The 21,755-nt window shown below is 46.2% G+C and overlaps 1 protein-coding gene across 1 annotated transcript in view; it reads right to left on the bottom strand.

The window, feature by feature from the left end:
- The window catches only part of LOC126536571 (very long chain fatty acid elongase 4-like), a 95,150-nt gene extending 90,568 nt beyond the window's left edge, over positions 1-4,582 (bottom strand). The window contains exon 1 of the mRNA XM_055074100.2: positions 4,207-4,582. The gene's annotated coding sequence lies outside the window, so the exon portion shown is untranslated. The remainder of the gene's footprint in view (positions 1-4,206) is intronic.
- Between the last annotated feature and the right edge of the window lie 17,173 nt (positions 4,583-21,755).

A 21,755-nucleotide genomic window follows, 5' to 3' on the forward strand; every position in this document is an offset into this window, starting at 1 on the left:
GCGTTTTACGTTCCAAAACCACTTTCTCATTATGAGGCACGCCGTAGTGGAGGACGCCGGAAATTTAGATAATCAGGGGTTCTTTAACGTGCACCTAAATCTAAGTACACGGGTGTTTTCGCATTTCACTCCCATCGAAATGCGGCAGCTGTGGTCAGAGGGAAACATGCAAAATTGTGGAATGCGGACGATTGGCTTCTCCATCACGAAGGCGCCGCAGTTCAGAGAGAGAGTTGCAAATGAGAGAAAGGCAGGAACGTTAACTAGAGTTGAAGCCTCCAATTTGCTACCCTGTACTAGGGGAAGGGAAAGGATAAGCCGCAGTTCAACGTAAAGTACTTACGTGGTAGTGAGCAGGGTGTCCAACCGATATCTTTTGGGGTTCAGATTCCCGCTTTTCGGTTCGGTTTCCCGCCTTTCGGTTCCGAAGCGAAATGAATAACGGTTCGAACCAGTTCAAAGCATCCTGAACCGGTTCATTCAGGTTTAAACGGGTTCGAAGGAAAAACAAACAGTCGAGCGCCTCCGCTTTCAAAAACGCGCGGTGTAAGACCATTATCGTTTGCACGGACATTAACTTGAAGAAGCGCTCGCACAAATGTCGCAGTTTCGCCCGAACCGCGAAACATCTATTGTGATAGCAAATTAGCAGACAGTTATACGAAGTAAGGATAGTAGTTTTATCGGCCGTATAAGCTTGGAAACGTTCGCTTACTAACTTAATTAACAATCATGGTGTCAGCGAGTACAGGCAAACGTGAGCACATCGCGCTCGATCACCGCGGACTCTCGCTGTCAAAACGCTGGCGTGAGCAAGCGCGGCAGCAGGAGCGAGCGAAGTGACCTTCGTGCTGTCTATCGCTTCAACACAAAGAGCGGCGGGAAAACAGTACACACAAAAAATATTAGCAGTCTGCAGATCACTTTCAAGTCACGGCGCACGCGACCGCAAAGTACGCATTGGCTGGCGGAGTAGAAGCCGCGCCTCCCCTTCTCCCTTTCGTATTCGCATGGCTTATGGGAAAGTATAGGAAGCATGTTTTTTCTGTGCTGAAAGGGACGTCTGCACGACACGCCCAGCCGGACGTAACGCGAGTCCATCGCGTGCCCTTGATTCTTGAAACGAGTTGTTTGTTGCGGAAATTACAACAACCTGTCGTCGGCGTATGTCTGTGTTTACATACCGGGCGGCAAGGGGAGATTTAAAAGGCTATGAGTAATAATATCCGGTAGCATAGGGCTTCTTAGTGAGCCCTCAGGACCTGCAATTGAAGGTGAGGTTGACGCCTTGCTGGCGCTGTATGGAGCAGTAAACGACAGTTCGGTGTTTGAGGAAACATTTTCCTAACTGATGCAAAGTTTTTTAGAGCAGTTATCAGATCTGAAAAAATGTAATACTGTGACATGCAAAAGGCTGTCGAAGGCACCCTTGAAATCAAGAGAGATGAGTGAAGCGTGTAGCTTTTTATCTCCAATTTCCCCGAGTGTGTTACTGATGACGTGTAATGCAAGGGACGCATATAAATTCCCATGCGTAATACCAAATCGTTTAGGATGGAGTAATATATTAGAATGTGGGAGATAATATATGCGGGATTTTAGAGGTCGTTGAAATTTTTTGCCGGAAATGAAATTCATCAGATTACAGGCCGGTATAGTGAGAGTGGATCGAGTGGCCGGCTAGATTATGCTAATAAAGTAGTGCTGCATTTTCACCCACCAAAAGGAAGGTGAGTTCGTTTTAAACAAGAACCAGTTATGAAAGAAAATTTCCGTTGCTTATGAAAAATAATTTTCAAAATGAACAGAGTAAGCCAGGCAGGAAGCAATATGGTGAAATGCGCGTCGTTAGTCGGATTGTGGTCGGCCAATATTTGCCGAAGCCGATTGTAGTAATTATCGTCAAAAAAGAAAAGAACGAAAACAAAACTTGTGGTATTAACAACTTAGCGGAGTGTAAAACACTTGTTAGCAAACCACCGTCAGGAAGTGGAACGATGGAAGTTGTTGCGCAACGTGCTGTTTTCTTAATCATATTTGTAATGGGAAGCCGAATATATTTCACTGTCTTAAGGTTGTGCGAGGTCGCTTTGAGGTGGATGTTTTAGCAATATCCATGCACACTATACACGTAGCAAAAGCATCGTAGTATTGAAATTTGTGAATTACTCCCCGAGTTTGGGGTTCTGTTAATTTTTGAAACCGAAGGCCTATGCACTGGCCTGATGCGTTTACATTCAATCGTCAAATCTGGCGTCCGCCAGGAATTATTCCCGCCTGGTTGCGGAAGAACCGGTCGTCAATGGGTTTTGCGCAAGCGTTTGAAATTATGTAGAAGTTATAACAACAAAGAAATCTAGAGCTTCTCTTGAATTAAAGGGAGTTCGTTGCACCAATTGCAAACGGTTATAATAATTGGCAGATTCCAGAATTTCTTGTGTTCCAAATTTTGTAAGGTATTTCGGTTGGCGCTCGTGTTGGCACAATACGTATAAATAATTGAATGGTTCGACGGCAAGAGTTTTAGAATCGCTAGTGAACCAGTCGTAGCCGTGCTAGGCGAGAGCAAGAGATGCTATGACGTGTCATCCATCCAGCTGTCAGCAAGATGTGAGTGAAATGTAGCTTGGGGTCGAGGGTTATTGAGTATTATACGAGATCATTGGCGGATGTTGATTCTGATGATTGTGCACCATGCGTATTTACGTCAACCGCGGGCCCCAAAGTAAATCTTTCGCATCGAAGTCGCCGGCAGCGATTACGAATGAGTGCATGATGCTAATGATGCAAACTTGATTTTTTGCCAAGCAATGGCTCGAGTGTAGCATGAGGCGATGTATAAACTACAATAATTACAAATTTAAAAACGGGAGCCGCACACTCCGCCGATACTACCGATTCTAAGGTGTGAAATACAAGCACGTCGTATCGACTAACGGGTGATAATAGGTCTAGACAATATACGCGCCGAAAGTACGTACAGCTTAATCAGCAAATGAGATCACAGCGGCGAGCAGCATGACTGTTACAGAGCTAGCACTCCGTGCGCTGCGACGAGTCGACACAAAAGCAGCCGTCTGTACGCTCTAGTCGGCGCAGCGACCTGCACGCTAGCAGAATTTCAGCCAAAAAAAGAAAAAAGAAAAGAAAAGAAAGAAAGAAAGAAAGAAAGAAAAGAAAACGGAACCAACAAACAAACGAACAATGACCCTGAGCTGAATCTGTCAAACCGGGTCGGAACGGTTCCTCCGAAAAGGTTCCGAATGGGGTTTGTTTCCAAGATGACGGAAAACGTATCGGTTCGGTTCGGTTCTGGTTCCGCGGAAAAATGACAGTTCAGCATTGATTTCCGGTTCAGTTGCGGTGCTGTTCGACAACCTGGTATTTAGCCTGTCCGGAATGCGCCGGCGTTCCCCTCAGGGCCGTCTTCGTAAAGCTGAGCGCCCTGTGATATTTTTATTCTTATATTTAAAAAGAAAGTCTATAGAGGAAGATTTACCATTATGCACGAGGTGAAGACAACTTCGCAGGGCCACTCGAAAGCAATAGGCTGAAGGAGCTCCAGAGTTGCTTCGAACAGCGGCAGAAAAAGTTGGAAGAGTGTATTGACTTTCTTAGAGATTTATTTGAAAAGAACTAAGTTCTGTTTATCCTAAATGATTTTTTTTCTTTTGGAGACAGCTAGGTTTTCTTTCTTCTTTTATGTTCTTCTGAGGGGGGGGGGGGGGGGTGTCTCTCCCTTCTATTATTAATTGGTTATAGGATAGGCAAGAATAATAGAGTTACGGCACTGTGCGCACCAGTACTACTGGGTAAAAACGAGGCCCTACGCATAACGTTCAAGTGAGATCGAAAAAAAATCGCACCATCCTGCTGCAGATAGAGGAGTAGAACATTAGAACATGTATGATTAGAACGTCGGGGCGTGATGCACTAATATTTCAGCGGGAAAGCAAATCGCAGCCAGTCCGCCACAAAAATTCAGAAAATATTTTTGTGTCTTCATCTGAACAACCCTCTTTAACGATTTCTTTCATTTTTTTTCCTTCGACAGTTCATTTGAAACGATAGACTGCCGTTTTCTACAGGCATGCATATAGTTCACAACCCTTTCGTGCTATGACGTCAGGCGCTACGTGCGTGGCCGCCACACAGGATGCCCCGCATTTGTCAAGCGCCGTATATACGTGAGTGTACGTTACGAACCTGACGGTCCCCGCAGACGTCAAGGCAAGGTGCTCCATGGCCAAGCGCGAAAGGTCGTGTTTGCAGCCTACAGGAGGAGGAAGTTCAACGCGAAACAATAGCTCGTGCAGCAAAAGATAAAAAAGACGAGGGGAAAGAAAAAGAAAAGAAAGAAGAGAACGTTTAGAAACCAAAGCGAGAAATCGAGCGTGGGTGGAAGAACTCGGCTCGACGCGGAAAACTGCAGCCGGTCGAAAAGCCTGCGTAAGCCGGAAGCCAGAAGAAGCGTACACGCGTGCATATGTCGGGTGACAGCCTCGAGAAACTACAAAGGCGAGTCAGCCTTCTCGAAGGGTATTGTTGAGCAGAAAAACACTGCGCCTATTGTATATTTTCTGTTCCTTTGGCGCGGCAGCTGGGACCGACGGCCGCGCAATACAGTGTGCCGTCTCACACGGAGAATAAAAGGCGCGCATACGTACTAGCTCTATCGATTAGGTTACGCATTTCCTGCCAAGCCATAGAAAAAGAGCAGCGCAGACCAGTTATATTGGTAACCAGCGGAATAAGGCACATGAACGTTTTACTGATGAGCAGAAGGGTCCGGCCTACTGTTTATTAGATAATTATGTAAAAAAAATCGTGTATATAAAGTGAGTATTAAATTATAAGTATTATTGGGATATGAACCTGGCAACGTTTAACGCTAGAACGTTATCTAGTGAGGCGAGTCTAGCAGTCCTATAGGAGGAATTAGAGGGCAGTAAATGGGATATAATAGGGCTCAGTGAAGTTAGGAGGCCAAAAGAAGCATATACAGTGCTAAAAAGCGGGCACGTCCTGTGCTACCGGGGCTTAGCAGAGAGACGAGAACTAGGAGTCGGATTCCTGATTAATAAGAACATAGCTGGTAACATACAGGAATTCTATAGCATTAACGAGAGGGTGGCATGTCTTGTTGTGAAACTTAATAAGAGGTACAAAATGAAGGTTGTACAGGTCTACGCTCCTACATCTAGTCATGATGACCAGGAAGTCGAAAGCTTCTATGAAGACGTGGAATCGGCGATGGGTAAAGTCAAAACAAAATACACTATACTGATGGGCGATTTTAATGCCAGGGTAGGCAAGAAGCAGGCCGGAGACAAGTCAGTGGGGGAATATGGCATAGGCTCTAGGAATAGCAGAAAAGAGTTATTAGTAGAGTTTGCAGAACAGAATAATATGCGGATAATGAATACCTTTTTCCGCAAGCGGGTTAGCCGAAAGTGGACGTGGAGGAGCCCGAATGGTGAGACTAGAAATGAAATCGACTTCATACTCTGCGCGAACCCTGGCATCATACAAGATGTAGACGTGCTCGGCAAGGTGCGCTGCAGTGACCATAGGATGGTAAGAACTCGAATTAGCCTTGACTTGAGGAGGGAACGGAAGAAACTGGTACATAAGAAGCCAATCAATGAGTTAGCGGTAAGAGAGAAACTAGAGGAATTCCGGATCAAGCTACAGAACAGGTATTCGGCTTTAACCCAGCAAGAGGACCATAGTGTTGAAGCAATGAACGACAATCTTATGGGCATCATTAAGGAGTGCGCAATAGAAGTCGGTGGTAACGCCGTTAAACAGGAAACCAGTAAGCTATCGCAGGAGACGAAAGATCTGATCAAAAAACGCCAATGTATGAAAGCCTCTAACCCTACAGCTAGAATAGAGCTGGCAGAACTTTCTAAGTTAATCAACAAGCGTAAGACAGCGGACATAAGGGCCTATAATATGGATAGAATTGAACAGGCTCTCAGGAACGGAGGAAACCTAAAAGCAGTGAAGAAGAAACTAGGAATAGGCAAGAATCAGATGTGTGCGTTAAGAGACAAAGCCGGCAATATCGTTACTAATATGGATGAGATAGTTCAAGTGGCTGAAGAGTTTTATAGAGATTTATACAGTACCAGTAACACCCATAACGATAAGGTGAGAGAGAATAGGCTAGAGGAACTTGAAATCCCACAAGTAACACCGGAAGAGGTAAAGAACGCCTTGGGAGCTATGCAAAGGGGGAAGGCAGCTGGGGAGGATCAGGTAACAGCAGATTTGTTGAAGGATGGTGGGAACACTGTCCTAGAAAGATTGGTCGCCCTATATACACAATGCCTCATCACCTCAAACGTACCGGAATCTTGGAAAAACGCTAACATAATCCTAATCCATAAGAAAGGGGACGCCAAAGACTTGAAAAATTATAGACCGATCAGCTTACTGTCCGTTGCCTACACAGTATTTACTAAGGTAATCGCAAATAGAATCAAAAATACCTTAGACTTCTTTTAACCAAAGGACCAGGCAGGATTCCGTAAAGGCTACTCAACAATAGACCATATTCACACTATCAATCAGGTGATAGAGAAATGTGCGGAATATAACCAACCCTTATATATAGCTTTCATTGATTACGAAAAAGCATTTGATTCAGTCGAAACCTCAGCAGTCATGAAGGCACTACGGAATCAGGGCGTAGATGAGCCATATGTAAAGATACTGGAAGATATCTATAGCGGTTCCACAGCCACCGTAATCCTCCACAAAGAAAGCAACAAAATCCCATTAAAGAAAGGCGTCAGACAGGGAGATACGATATCTCCAATGCTATTCACAGCATGTTTACAGGAGGTATTCAGAGACCTGGAGTGGGAAGAATTGGGGATAAAAGTTGATGGAGAATACCTTAGCAACTTGCGTTTCGCTGATGATATTGCCTTGCTTAGTAACTCAGGAGACCAATTGCAATGCATGCTCACTGACCTGGAGAGGCAAAGCAGAAAGGTGGGTCTGAAAATTAATCTACAGAAAACTAAAGTAATGTTTAACAGTCTCGGAAGAGAACAGCAGTTTACGATAGGTAGCGAGGCACTGGAAGTGGTAAGGGAATACATCTACTTAGGGCAGGTAGTGACCACGGACCCGGATCATGAGACTGAAATAACCAGAAGAATAAGAATGGGCTGGGGTGCGTTTGGCAGGCATTCTGAAATCATGAACAGCAGGTTTCCGCTATCCCTCAAGACGAAAGTGTATAACAGCTGTGTCTTACCAGTACTCACGTACGGGGCAGAAACCTGGAGGCTTACGAAAAGGGTTCTGCTGAAATTGAGGACGACGCAGCGAGCTATGGAAAGAAGAATGATAGGTGTAACGTTAAGGGATAAGAAAAGAGCAGATTGGGTGAGGGAACAAACGCGGGTAAATGACATCTTAGTTGAAATCAAGAAAAAGAAATGGGCATGAGCCGGACATGTAATGAGGAGGGAAGATAACCGATGGTCATTAAGGGTTACGGACTGGATTCCAAGGGAAGGGAAGCGTAGTAGGGGGCGGCAGAAAGTTAGGTGGGCGGATGACATTAAGACGTTTGCAGGGACAACATGGCCACAATTAGTACATGACCGGGGTAGCTGGAGAAGTATGGGAGAGGCCTTTTTCCTGCAGTGGGCGTAACTAGGCTGATGATGATGATGATGATGATGATGATGATGATGATGACCTACTGCAGCCCCATTGGGGCTGTTGCAGGAGTGTCAATAATGTCGAATATCGATTGCAGACAAAAAAAATCAGTTAATAGCAACGAACACCTCCAGGCAAAGCATTCCGATGTTCAATTGTTAGGAGAAAAAGAACTGTCGGTTCTAGGTTGAAACGTTAACGGGTTGAAACAGTAACCATTCTAAATGATCCCCCTTGCGGAATATAAGGAAAGAGCCGGAAAATGAAAAGACACGTATTTTGAACGTATAAGAAATATGCTTAGGAAAGCGTAGCAATACACAATGTCACGGTTATGATACTGCTAGCGTCCCTTCACTCGATGCAAGGTTCGAGGTTGTCTTTTCTATTGGGCCTAAAAAGGTAATTAGCTGATTATTTATTATTAACTAGTACCTTAAACGGACGCTAAGGAGCAACACTGGCTCAGTTTGGAATGAACTAATCTTTTAAAACACAAATTTCCATCCTTTGGTGGAAAGAGAGAGACAGAAATAGAAGAGCGGACAGGCAGGGAGGTTAACCAGACGCACGTCTGGTTTGCTAGCATGCACTGGGGGGAAGGAGATATAGGGATGAAGAGAGAGAGAGAGAAAGAGAGAGAGAGAGAGCGGAAAGAAAGAGAGCACAGTGTATGCTCGACTCGAGGTTGCGGGTTCGATCACCGCGGCAGCGGCCGCATTTCGATGTGGGCGGATTTAAAGAAACAAACGATCAAGTTAAAGAACCACGAGGGGTCTGAAATTGATCCGGAATGCGTGAGCCAAGAAAGTAAGCCATTTTACTAGGCGAACTTACAAGCTCAGAAACGTAAGCGACACTCTAATCGCAATGATAGTGGCGAGCGCAGTCGTCGGTAGTCGGATCTAATCCCACGGGTTAAGAGGAAGCTTTAGCCCGACAGTTTCTATCTAAACATTTGGGAAAGGAGTAATCGTTTTTCTCGGCCACCACTTCACTGAATTTGATTAGGTTACTTGCACCTAAAAAAAAACGTTAATATATAGTGACTGTTGTCAGCGGACTTTTGCTTTGGGCCGTCGATTTTTAATTAATATTATTGAATATTGCACATCTTCAGAAAACTAGACTATAGTGTTAAGAACTGTTTCATTCAAGAATGAAAAAATGACATCACAATTGCGTAAATTGGTAGTACGTCGGAAGCGGACGAAGGAAGGAAGGAAAAAGTAGAGAAGGAAAGGCAGGGAGGTTAACCAGTTTAGCGTAACCGGCTTGCTACCCTACACATGGGAGAGGGATGGGGGCGATGAAAGATGGGGAAGGGGGAGAGAGAGAGAGAGCACATAGCACAGCACACAAACATCGTCCGGTAGAGCCCATCAATCTGGCATTGTACGTGATAACACTGTCAGAGCCGCTTGTCCAATCCCGTCTCTTTCAAAAACTGAAGTAGTCCCTTCGTCGCCTTCACCTGCGATGTCTTCTGTCGGCGGCATGTGAAAATCGTGTCGAGGGACAATGGTCTAGTGTCAAGGTGCGCGAGAACGGATGCCAGGGACTGTCGCTGAACATTATATTCAGGACAGTCGCACAGAATGTGTTGCAGCGTCTCCTCGCAAAGACAGGCATTGCAGAGAGCGTTGTCGGCCATTCCAATGCGGAATGAGTAAGATTTCGTGAAAGCCACCCCTAACCATAAGCGATAAAGCAGAGTCGCCTCGCTTCGGCGGAGTCCAGTTGGCATATAGAGATGCATCAAAGAGGGCAGGTGGTATTGACGGTTGCTCTGGTTGGTCTGGCTGTTTGGTGTGCACCATGAAGAGAGCGTCATCTCCTGTGCAAGCACTCGAAGTCTGCTAGCTGCGTCGGATCGTGAAAGCGGTATGGCCTCTTCTTGTGCGTCTTCAAGAGCTGCCCGAGCGGCATTATCGGCGTCTTCGTTTCCAGTGACGCCGCAGTGACTTGGCAGCCACTGAAACGTCACGTGGTGTCCTTTCTCCTGTGATGTATGGAGTAGGCATCTAATATCGAATACGAGCTGTTCGAATGGCCCGCGACGCAGAGCTGATAGTATAGATTGTAGGGCTGCCTTTGAGTCGCTGAAGATGGACCATTGTCGAGGTGGCTCCCGACTGACGAAACGGAGTGCAGCGCGAAGAGCAGCTAGTTCAGCAGATGTCGACGTTGTCGGGTGGTCAGTCCTGAAGCTGATGGTAATAGCTTTTGCTGGGACAACCACAGCACCGGACGAACACTGGGTGTTTGTGGAACCATCAGTATAAATGTGTTCACTGTCCGCGTACCTCTCGTGCAGAAGAAGCAGAGACAGTTGTTTGAGGACAGGCGACGACAGTTCAGACTTTTTTCCGATTCCTGGTACACTGAGATGTACTGTGGGGCTGATAAGACACCAAGGGGGTATCGATGGTTTAGATGCAGCGGTGAAGCCCGAGGGAAGTTTGTCGTTATACTTGACGATAGTTTTTGAGAATGATGCCTGGTGCCTGTCTGAAGGCAGAGCTGCAAGGTGGTGACAGGGGGCCCGTGCCAAATGTCTGATATGCGTTCTCAGGGCTTCCACCGTAATGTGAGTTCGCATTGGATGGTCCCGAGCAATCGCAAGAGTCGCCTCTGTTGACGTACATCTGGGCAAACCAAGGCAGACTCTGAGTGCTTGAGCTTGTACTGCCTGCAGAACACGAATATTTGTCTTGCAGGTGTTGTTCAGTACAGGTAGACTGTATCTTAAAAAACCGAGAAAGAGAGCTCTGTAGAGTTTAAGCATTGCGTCTACTGACATCCCCCACGTCTTCCCTGTCAAGTATTTGAACAACTGGGAAGTAGCTGTCAGGCGCCGTTTCATGTAGGCCACGTGTGGGCTCCAACAGAGGTCTCGGTCAATAATGACGCCAAGGAATCTGTGGTTTCGGACATAGGAAATGGTCCGCCCATTGATTGAGATGACATAAGGCGTCATCGGTTTCCGAGTAAATGCGACTAGTGCGCATTTTTCAGGTGAAATGCTGAGACCCTGTTTACACAAGTAGTTCGCTGTCAAAGTGGCCGCTCTTTGAAGTCGCGCACGTATCTGCGGACGTGTGACTGCCGAAGTCCAGACACAGATGTCGTCAGCGTATGTTGAAATCTTGATGGTAGTTGGCAAGCATTCAGCAAGTCCAACAAGAGCGAGGTTGAATAGCGTCGGGCTGAGAGCACCGCCTTGAGGAACGCCCCTGCTGGTATAGCGTCGCGTAGTTGGGCCATCGTCAGTTAACACATAGAATGATCTTGCAGACAGGTAACTTGCAATCCACAAGAAAACTCGACCACCTAGGCCAACCGTCGCAAGAGCGTCGAGAATGGCCTCATGTAATACGTTATCATATGCCCCTTTCACATCTAAGAATAAAGCTGCAGATAAACGCTTACGGGACCTTTCGTGCTGGACATATGAAACGAGATCAACTACACTGTCGATGGAAGAGCGGTCACGTCGGAAACCAGCCATGGAAAGCGGATAAATCTTGTAAAATTCAAGGTACCATTCCAGGCGGCCAAGGATCATCCGTTCCATTATCTTTCCTACACAGCTGGCCAGTGCTATTGGGCGGTAAGAGGTGAGTTCTAATGGGGATTTGCCCTGCTTTAAGAGTGGCACCAGGCGGCTTACTTTCCATTCGTCAGGAACATTACCCTCCTGCCATGAGGAGTTGTAAAGGCTCAACAATTCTATCCGTGCGTACTCTCCGAGATAGCACAAGGCCCGGTATGATATACCATCTGGACCCGGAGATGATGAGCGCCTGCAGAGAGCTAGTGCCGCTTCGAGCTCCTCCATTGTAAAAGGAAGGTCCATGCGGCAATCACGGGAATGGGGGACGTCAGCTCGGGCTGGAGGATCTGGACGAGTCGCTTGGTCTGCGATCCGCGCACAAAAGTCTTCTGCGACATCGATGTCTTGCCGCCCTTGGAAAAGCGCTAGCGCCTTGAATGGAAAACGCCGTTCCGGAAGGCAACGCAGACCTTGCACCGTTTTCCAAATGTGAGACAGTGGCTTGCGAGGGTCGAGTGTCTGGCAAAACGTTGCCCACCGTTCCGACGCTAATCTATCCATACGACGCTGAATCTTCTTTTGCATCCTCCTGGCTGCCCTAAGGTCATGGATTGATTTTGTACGTCGATATCGACGTTCCGCCCGGCGACGAAGCGCTCGAAGTCGCTCTAATTCTATGTCGAAGTCATTTCGCGTGGAAGAGATCGTCATCATGCGAGTGGCGTTTTGCATCGTCATTTTAATCGTTTGCTCTAACCCAGAGGGTAGGCCCTCGCGGCAGGCATCTTCCATCTCAGATTTGAAGTTGGCCCATTGAATCGTCCGAATGGTATTCCGTGAGCCTGATGTAGACGACAAGCCTTTGATGTTCAGATAGGTGGGAATGTGGTCACTCCCATGTGTCTCAATGTCTGGAAACCACTTCACACATCTGGCGAGAGAGTTGGAGACGAAAGCAAGGTCGAGGCAGCTGCCGTATGTCACGCCTCGAAGAAAGGTGGGGCTACCATCGTTCAGGAGAGTAAGGCCATAGTTGTGGGCGATACTTGCCAATCTTCGTCCTCTTGCATTTGTCCTTGTACTTCCCCATGCTGGATGGTGCGCATTGAAATCTCCTATGATGACCCATGGGGCGGGACAAACACTCAAGATATCCTCAAATCTTTTGGTATTGAAATTGCTGGAAGGCGATATATACACGCCTATGAGAGTAAACAAGAGTTTGTTCTTTTTAACTGTGATGCATATATATTGATTGTCGTCGTGGGGCGCAATTGGTTGCAAAACATAGGTGAGTTCACGACGAACAAAAACGACGATTTTGCTGCATGCACCGTTTGTTGATGACATGATAAACTCGTATCCTGACAGTCTTATTGGTTTCGACAAGTTGGGCTCACAAATGACGATGAGTGGAAACCCATTGGTGTAGACAAACTGACGAAAATCTGAAATTCGTGATTTTAGCCCTCTGGCGTTCCACTGGATGACGGACGCTGCTTTGACTTCTTTCCGGAAGGATGGGGTATGAGTAGCCATCTTTCTAGTTGAGGGATGCAAGCACTGGGCCTAAGGCGTCCAACACTTTAAGTGCGCTTCGAGCAGATGGTGTCCTCATGTCCACTAAAAGCGCTCGAATGGCCTCCATGAGAGAACGTAGCACCGAGATGACTTGACGGTCTGTTTTGGGTGAATCATCCATGGCCGGAGAAGGATCAGGTGGGGCCCCTACCTTCTGAGGTTCTTTCGCAAGGGAGCGGCTCGGTAGCGTAGGCCATTCCTCTAAAGATAGAGTCTTTTCTGCTTCCTTCGTGGAAGTGGTGGGCCCTTTCGCGGCGCGGCTAACTGGCACCGCAGAGGAGTGGGTACTGTCACTTCGCGCATGCGTCTTCTTCGAAGACGTACGATGGTGCCGACGTCGACGCCGACGCCGGACTACTTTGGCTGCCTCCCTGTGGGCCGAATTGTCTCTGGCCATTTGCTTGAGAACCGCGCGTTCCCTCTTGATGCGGGGACAGTCTTTCGACGAGGCCGCGTGAGGGCCGCTACAGTTGGCACACTTCAGGACCGTGGCACCGCAGGTCTGTTCTGCATGAGGTTCAGCGCAACGGGGACACAGTAGCGAGTTGGGACACACGCCCTTGACGTGTCCTAGCCTGAAACACTGATGGCATTGAAGCGGCTTCTGGATGAATGGTCGAACCGGATGTCGAAAATGTCCGACTTTAACGTGGGATGGGATACAATCCCCCTTGAATATTACTTTTACGCAGCGCGTATTCCCAAGGCGGCGCACTTGCGTAATGATCGTGCCTTCGTATGCCGGCTTGATGAGGCTAGGTAAGTCATCATTAGGAATGGCTATGTCGATGTCGTAAATCACACCGGCTATGGATGTGTCGTCGATCGGGATAAAGGGGCGCATTTTGATTCCGCCTAGCTCCGTGATCGCTTGAAGTTTTCCAAGCGCAGTCGCGTTGAACACATCTATGGCGAGTATATTCTTGCGTGGATTTATTCTTATATCTTTAATTTGATCCGGCACCGCACGTTCCAGAAAAATGGATAGGGCTTGCCTGTTCAGCAATCGTAGGTTGCTTGATGGCTCTTCCGGCATATAGATGATGACGTGTGGCCAGCGCGCAGGCCTTGACTTCATAGTCGTTGTGCTCGCAGGAGTTGACGGCGCTGTGTTGACGATTTTTCTTCTCGCCCTCTTACTCCGGACGGGTATGAAGCCGTCGTCGGATGAGTCGTCCGACATGGAGTACAGCTCGGTGTCTTCGGTGTCACTGGGGGAGCCAACTCGCTTCCTTGCGGTTGACGGCTGTGATGACGTCTGGCCAGGCGGGCCTCTAGCATGCTCCGCGTCCATGGCTGCAAGACGGGGAGGCGAGGCACCTCGAAAGCCGAAGATTTTACCAAAAATTCACAGAGCACAGAAACAAGTGTTCTGCCAAGCGGACGAAATTCATGTAATACATATGGCTCTCAAGTACACCGGTAATGTGTAAGTGGGACTTTTGCAAGACCCCTGTAAGCATCCAAACAAATTCAAGTAAGATATAAATTGTATCAAATTTGCGCGCTTTGGGGCTGCTAATGGATGCAATTTACGGAACTGCGATTGCTGTTCTTGGTGCAGGGTTATGAATTTTGCAAACTCCGTACTTCTATTTGTTTTCAGACTTAAGCATTTTCGGCAATCTTTCTAAACAAAAAGTTTACAACGTAAGTAGAACTTTTACTTCCAGCAGTCATTAGAATTTAACTTTCTGTCTCAAGTGCAACAAATTTCAGTAAATTGGCCGGAAGTTATTTAATAAACAAACATTTCTTCGTTTTACATGTACTTAATAACGGAGTTGGGTCCGAGCTAAAGCTTCCTGTTAAATACGTCCACTATATATACATAAAGTGTGGGAAGACATAGCCCACTTATTCGGCGCTTCCAGGCCATTTACTGTAGAAAGAAGTGCCTTAATGTTGCCACTGAAAATTAAACAAAGCTGTCATCACTTGAGCGAAGACATCCTTGGTTCACAGACTGGCGCTGCCTGTGAATCTCGCGCAACGGAAGCACTCTTGTTTCCTTAGAGACACTGGTCTCAATGAAGCACTTTAGTCGAGCGATGAGTGTTTGTTTTGTGCATGTTGTGTATCTTTGTTGTGAGCTTTGTACATCATTTTATTTTTCATACTAACCATCTGGAGAAGCATACTAAGCATGTCGCCGAAGAAACCTCTCCAGGATTCCAGGATTCATTAAAATTAAAAAGCCTTTCTCTCTCTCTCTCTCTCTCTCTCTCTCTCTCTCTCTCTCTCTCTATATATATATATATATATATATATATATATATATATATATATATATATATATATATATATATATATATATATATATATATATATATATATATATATATGTATCACTGTATGCTGCAGAGTGATCACTGGTCCTAGTTTACGTTTGATAATGTAGTCAACGCTACTCACAGCGCGTGCACCATCTGATAATACACACCTCCTTTGGTACAGCATTGGCGACAACGTTGAAGTACATTTTTAGATACTGCGGTCAGGCGCGTCTTGCTCCTGACGACTTCTGTTACATTCCGGTAAAAACAAACACCGGCGAAAACAATTGCAACAAATGCGCCCGGCAATATAATAGTTCTCTTTGGTATTCCTTCGAATATTTATTTTTAACGCCCTCTTTTATAAACACTTAAACACAGTGCTGGAGACACCCCGGTGAGAGAATGACAGCATGGCACGTGTTTAACTCCGTACACATTCGAGTGTTCTCGTACAGATTACCTTTACTCCACTTTGGCGCGAGTAGGTTCTTCATTTTAAAAAAATAACTTTCTAATGTAGGGTTTGAAATGTAAGTCATAGAGTTACCCGACAACAAGAGCTAGCACTGCTTCCTTTCTTTTCAATTCGGTATGAAAAGACAAAAGATCGTCGTCGCGTGCATGAAATGTGATTGTTTGCATGATGCTCGTATAGTGTTTAGTTTTTTCTTTAGGAAACGCTTTACGTGTACGTATATTACCACGTCCTTATGTAAACATGCATGTAGCACGATCCATTGCCCCAGCGCACAGCCGAATCAGGGAGATCAGCAAAAAGAGGAAAGGTTCTGCCGAAAGCCATTTATCTTTTTCGTACCAGCTTCCTTGCCAATTATGTCGCGCAAGTGGGCAAATTTTTCCGAACACTTATTTTCCTTCGATTATTCGTCTTCCAGGACCCGCTTGATTCCCTTCTATTTTTTTTCGGTCTCTAGTTGGCTCTTTCCCTTTCTTTTTCCTTTCTATTTTTTTTTACAAGGGACCATATATCATGAAATTAGCAGTTTGATTTGTCTTTCTTTTTGCTCATACGAAGCCACGCCCCCGATATCGCCAGGATCTGTCACGCGTCGGCAAAGAAGATAAGAAATGAATAGAAAATCAAAGTATGCTCCTCAGTCCTGTGCTATCTAGAGGAACATTCATTTCAGCAACAGCGCGACTAAATACAAGAACTAAGAAAAGGAGGGGACACCGCACGGTGCCGCTGTTCCCTGTTGTTTCCCTTCCTTCTCTTAGTTCTCAATTGTCTTTAGTCTTAATTGTCTGACTTCTCTTTTAGAGCGCTTTAGTGAAAAATTTGGAGTGGTTGACGGGTGACGGGGGGGGGGGGGGGCGGCATTCTTTCTTGGGCTGTGGGTGTTTGTGCGTGTGAATTCGTGCGTAAATATGTGTGTCCTTTCGCACTCGATCAGAAGCAACACACTAAGAGGAATTGCCAGCTATAACTCAGCTACAAGTTCTTCGATTTCGCTAGTCGAGCTCTTGAAGGCGTGAACGTGCACCAATTCGCCCGATTCTCCGTCATTGTAAGGAAACAAATCGCCGCCACATTCCCTCACTCTGGACGCCGGCAATAGCGGAACAACGAAGCCACGCTATACTGCACAGAATTCTAGGCAGGATGAGCTCAATCCCCGAGCGAGCCCATTCAAGACCGAACCCGTTAAGTCAGCCCTCAGCCCAGGCTGCGTTGAAATATACGACTCAGACTCCCATGCATCTGGCAATGGAGACGATTCAATGCGGAAGGGAATACTTGGTGAAGTAAGGAGAAGAGGATTCCCCCCAGGCATGTGTGCGAGATTTATAGTGTTTTTCTGTCTCCCCTTACCCCATCCCCAGCGCAGGATAGCAAAGTGGATATCCATCTTTCGGTTATCCGCCCTGCCTTTCACATTTCATTTCTCTCCCTCTCTCTCTCTCTCTATTCCCAGTGTTTTCGGAAAGGGCCGCGCGAAGTCCGAAAGGAAATGTTTCGTGATCGTCCAGCGTCTCTAGCAGACCGGCATAGTAGCGCGATTTGTGCTCTGGAGAGGCGGCGTCCGGGTGGAGAAACTGCTGGCACTGACTGCAAGGCAAATTGCGGCACTTGCAGCAACGATGCTACCAGTGCCGCAGCCACCCATTATATAGAGTCCAATGAAAAGAAGCTTAGCTAAATACGAACCCCGAAGCGTTTTTATGGCCTCGTCCGCCACCACCTCGCTAAGAGGGTTCTAGCTCGCACGTCTGGACGTTTTGCCGCCGCACTTCTTTTGCGAATTAGCGGGAGGAAAACGCCGACGGCAGCACTGTTTGCGCTGCTGTTGGCGTTTGACGATGTTGACACTGCTGTAAAAGTAGAATGTGATTGGCGTGCACGACACTTGGCGAGGAAAAATATAGTATGGCAAAGTTCGCGCTACTACGATAATCCTTAAGCCAGCTGATAAGAGTCATCAAACCCATGAAGCAAGGTTGAGCGCAGCGTCACGGATGTCACAACCAGCTCTGTTCTTCATGTTTCCGCACCGGTGGATTATATATATATATATATATATATATATATATATATATATATATATATATGTGTCGTTAGACCTCTGACGACCGAACACCACAGATCCTGAAATCGTCTCTTGCAGTGTGCTTGTCCAATCTTTTTTTTTTTCCTTGGAGAGCTTGGCTAACGTTAGATGGGACACACTATATACGTCTTCCTGAACATTTTCCTGGATCGGCTAGTTTGACAAGCACTTACGGAATGTAGAGGCACGAACCAAGAACGAAGTTTTTCATTTCCAACGTTTCGGCCTATCCGGGTTCCGCTAGAGCATGGGATATGTAAACGCGTATATATATATATAATGTTTCGGCCGGTGTTTCGATATATGCGCCGTGACACTGGCGGTAGAAATGCACTTTTGTTCGACTTTTAACAAAATGCCGTTTTAAAGCGGAGCTTTGCCTCTCCTTCCGACTTTCCGGGCGCTATTGGTTGCGTGGTTTGGCTCGCGCGCTCCGCTGTTTCTTGCAACGGGACCAGATGGCGCTCACCTCCGCGCATCCCGGAATTCATGATACAGAAGGAATTCATAATAAGTTGAGAGAAATAGTCATTGACGGAGGAAGGGTATAGCAGCATAGGGAGTGACCATAAACGCATCATTTTGAAGCTGGGATATGCAGTTGGGAAAGATAGCAAGGAGCACAAGATGGCCAGTCTAAATTTGAACGCTCAGCAAATAACAAATATAGTGACAACAGTCGGGGAAGAACTTGGCAAATGGCCAAACAAAGAGAGCGAGTATGGTGAACTTCCAAGTGTAATAACGACAGAAATACGAAAAGAGAAGCAACATGCTCGTTGGAAATAAAAAAGAAACCGAAAAGCTGGTGGAACAGGGACATACGAGAAGTGGTCGCCGAACGACAGAAAGCCTCTCGAGAGCACAGGCAGACAACAACGTGCAGTTGTAGCAGGATGAAGTAGCCAGAAAATGGGAAATATGCCAGGAGAATAAAGCTATGGTTCAAATACTGGTTCAAGAAAAGATAAAAGGTGAAAGTGAACGTTGGTTGTCAGAAATGCGTGAGAAATAGAAGGCCGCACCTGGAATATTTTGGAACCACGTAAAGTTATTAGGCAGGAAGTCTCGAACAATACAATAACATATCCTAGATGAAGATGGAAACAAACTGGTAGGGGACGCGGCAATAAATTACATCCGATAAATAACTGCCGAAGCTTTCCAAGGCAATGACGAGGTTGTACTTGAAGAAAAAAAAAAGAGCATGAAAGAGAACCAGGTAGAAAAGGATCTGGTGCTGACAAATTGAAACTGGAAGAAAGCCGAAGAGAAAATTTCGAAGCGCACAGCCACATGGCTAGACGAGGTTCCCGTTAGGCTGATTAATGAACTACGCCCAAGAAGTAAGGAAGCTCTGTTGAAAGCAGTAGAAAAAAGTTTAAAAGATAGACGAATACCAGACAGTTGGCGACAAAGCAAAATGAATTTAATTTATAAAGGTAAGGGGGAAAAAAGATAGAATTCACTTGTATAGACCATTGACCATTACATCAATAATATACAGGTTAGCAAGCAGGCAATTAAGTTAAAGCTGCAAGGATGGGCAGATAATAATGGTATTTTGGGAGAACTTCAGAGTGGCTTTAGAATAAGTAGGCCTCAGGATGATAACTCATTTATCCTTACTCAGTCTTCTGATATATCCAGATTTGAAACGGGACCGCTATATGTGGCTTTTTTATACATTACACGAGCGTATGACAAGATAGACCGCAACATTTTGTGGGGTATCCTGGAAGGAGACAGCTCGGGCGACGATTGTATGCAGCTTTTGAGAGATATTTACATAGAAAATACCGTTTGCTTTGAATGGTAAGGCATGAGGAGCGAGGAGAAAGTTCATATTAAGAAGGGGCGGAGGCAAGGGTGCCCTTTATCCCCACTGCTGTTTATGATGTACATAGTGAGGATGGAAAGGACGCTAGAGGAAAGTGAGATCGGGTTTTATCTCTCACAGAAACAGGCGGGCATAGTAGTAGAGCAGCAGCTTCCAGGCTTGTTTTATGCGGACGACATTGTGCTGCCAGCTAACAAGCAAAGGAATATTCAACGTCTGGCTAATTAATATCTGTGGACAGGAAGGCAAGGATTTAGGCCTGAAATTTGGCGTTAAAAAATAAGGTATTATGGTATTCAATGAAAACAGTGAGCTGACAGTGTGAATTCGGGGCCAGGAAATAACTCGCATAAAAGAATATAAATACCTTCGCATATGGATAAACGAAGGCAACAGATATATAGAAAGAGGAAAAAAACCAATAAAAGCAAAGTGGAAGAGAAATGCGGCCATAATGAAACACAGAGCATTATGGGGATACAATAGGAACGAGGTGCTACGGGGTATGTGGGAATATGTAATAGATCCAGGAGTTACATTTCGAAATGCGGTCGTTTGCTTGAAATCAGGGGTACAATCAGGACTCGATGGCGACCAAAGGTCAGTGGGACGCCTCGCATTGGGCGCTCATGGGAAGACTACAAATGAAGCTGTGCAGGGCGATATGGGGTGGAGAAGTTTTGAAGTGAGGGAAGGTCACAGTAAAATGGGCTGGGAGAGTGTCCAGATATTTGTACAGGAATAACATTGATTCACAGTGGAGAAAAAGAACTAGGAAGCTTACAAACAAGTATGTGGCCTGTAGGGTGAGCAACACAACAACAAAGAACGTTAAACGGAAAGTCAAAGAGCCTGGAATAATCTCATGGGTGGCGGCAATGGAAAAGAAACCTGCCATGAGTAACTACTTAAGAGGAAAAAACGAAATCAGGAAAGAAACAAATTATGATAACTCAAAGGGAAGCTCATTACTTTTCGAAGCGAGATCAGGATGTCTTAGAACACGCACCTAAAAAGCGAAATATAAGAAAGAAGAAGAAGCATGGTGCTTGTTGCGGTAAAGCTAGCGAAACGATGGAGCATGTTTTATTAGAATGTGAAGATATCTGCCCAGTGGTCGATTTAGGCATCTTTGGCCTCCTTGAAGCCCTTGGGTTCAGCGAGAGCAGGGGGAAAGTAAATATGTCAGCAGTAGGAGTTTAATAAGCGGCGATTGGAAGATTGGTGGAAGAAAAGTAGGGAAACGACGAACAACGAAGGTGTGCCAAAGCAAAGTTCACAATAGGGGCTCAGAAAGTTTGGTTCTGGGAATTTATCATGTTTCTTTTTTCCTTTTCCTCCTTTTTTAACACAGGCAGGACATTAGGCAATATAATAAGAGGTTGGGGGTGTAACCCACCACCAAGTTCCGAAGGGAACGCTCATCCATCCATCCATCCATCCATCCATCCATTCATCCATCCATCCATCCATCCATCCATCCATCCATCCATCCATCCATCCATCCATCCATCCATCCATCCATCTATCCATCCATCCATCCATCCATCCATCGATCCATCCATTCGTCCGTCCGTCCATCAATCCGTAAATCCGTCCACCCATCCATCCATCCATCCGTCCGTCCGTCCGTCCGTCCGTCCGTCCGCACATCCATCCATCCATCCATCCATCCATCCATCCATCCATCCATCCATCCATCCATCCGTCCGTCCGTCCGTCCGTCCGTCCGTCCCGGTCGGCACCGCCGCGGCATAGTTTTTGCGTGTGTCACGTGCTCTGCTTACTTTCCTATGTGACAAAAATGCAGGGGGGCCGTGGCGGTCACGTGGCCGTGATAGTGTAAGCATTACAGTCGTCCACAGCCTGTAGAGAGCGCTTGGAGCTGTCGTCTCAACAGCGTGCTGGCCACGTATGCAGATCGAGCATGGAACCAAGCGCCAGCACAATGGCTCCAAAGCGTGCACTCAGCGTCTAGGACACCCAGGCTTGTAAGAAACGCTGCGCAAAACAGTAACGTCTCCGCTACGCAGCGAAACGTGGTGCAGACCGCGAATGTATGTATGTTTGTAATTGTATGTATACAATGTATACATACAATTATAATTTAATTAATTGAATTACGTACAGCCCCACAATTCAATTAAAGTTTAACACTTCTGCCACGATGTGATGTCCAATGTGAGGCAATGATAATGGATAACCCTCTCAGGGACTATGAAGAATGATGCACAACAACGCCT

This window comes from Dermacentor andersoni, chromosome 4, assembly GCF_023375885.2.
Source record: "Dermacentor andersoni chromosome 4, qqDerAnde1_hic_scaffold, whole genome shotgun sequence".
Lineage (NCBI taxonomy): Eukaryota > Metazoa > Arthropoda > Arachnida > Ixodida > Ixodidae > Dermacentor > Dermacentor andersoni.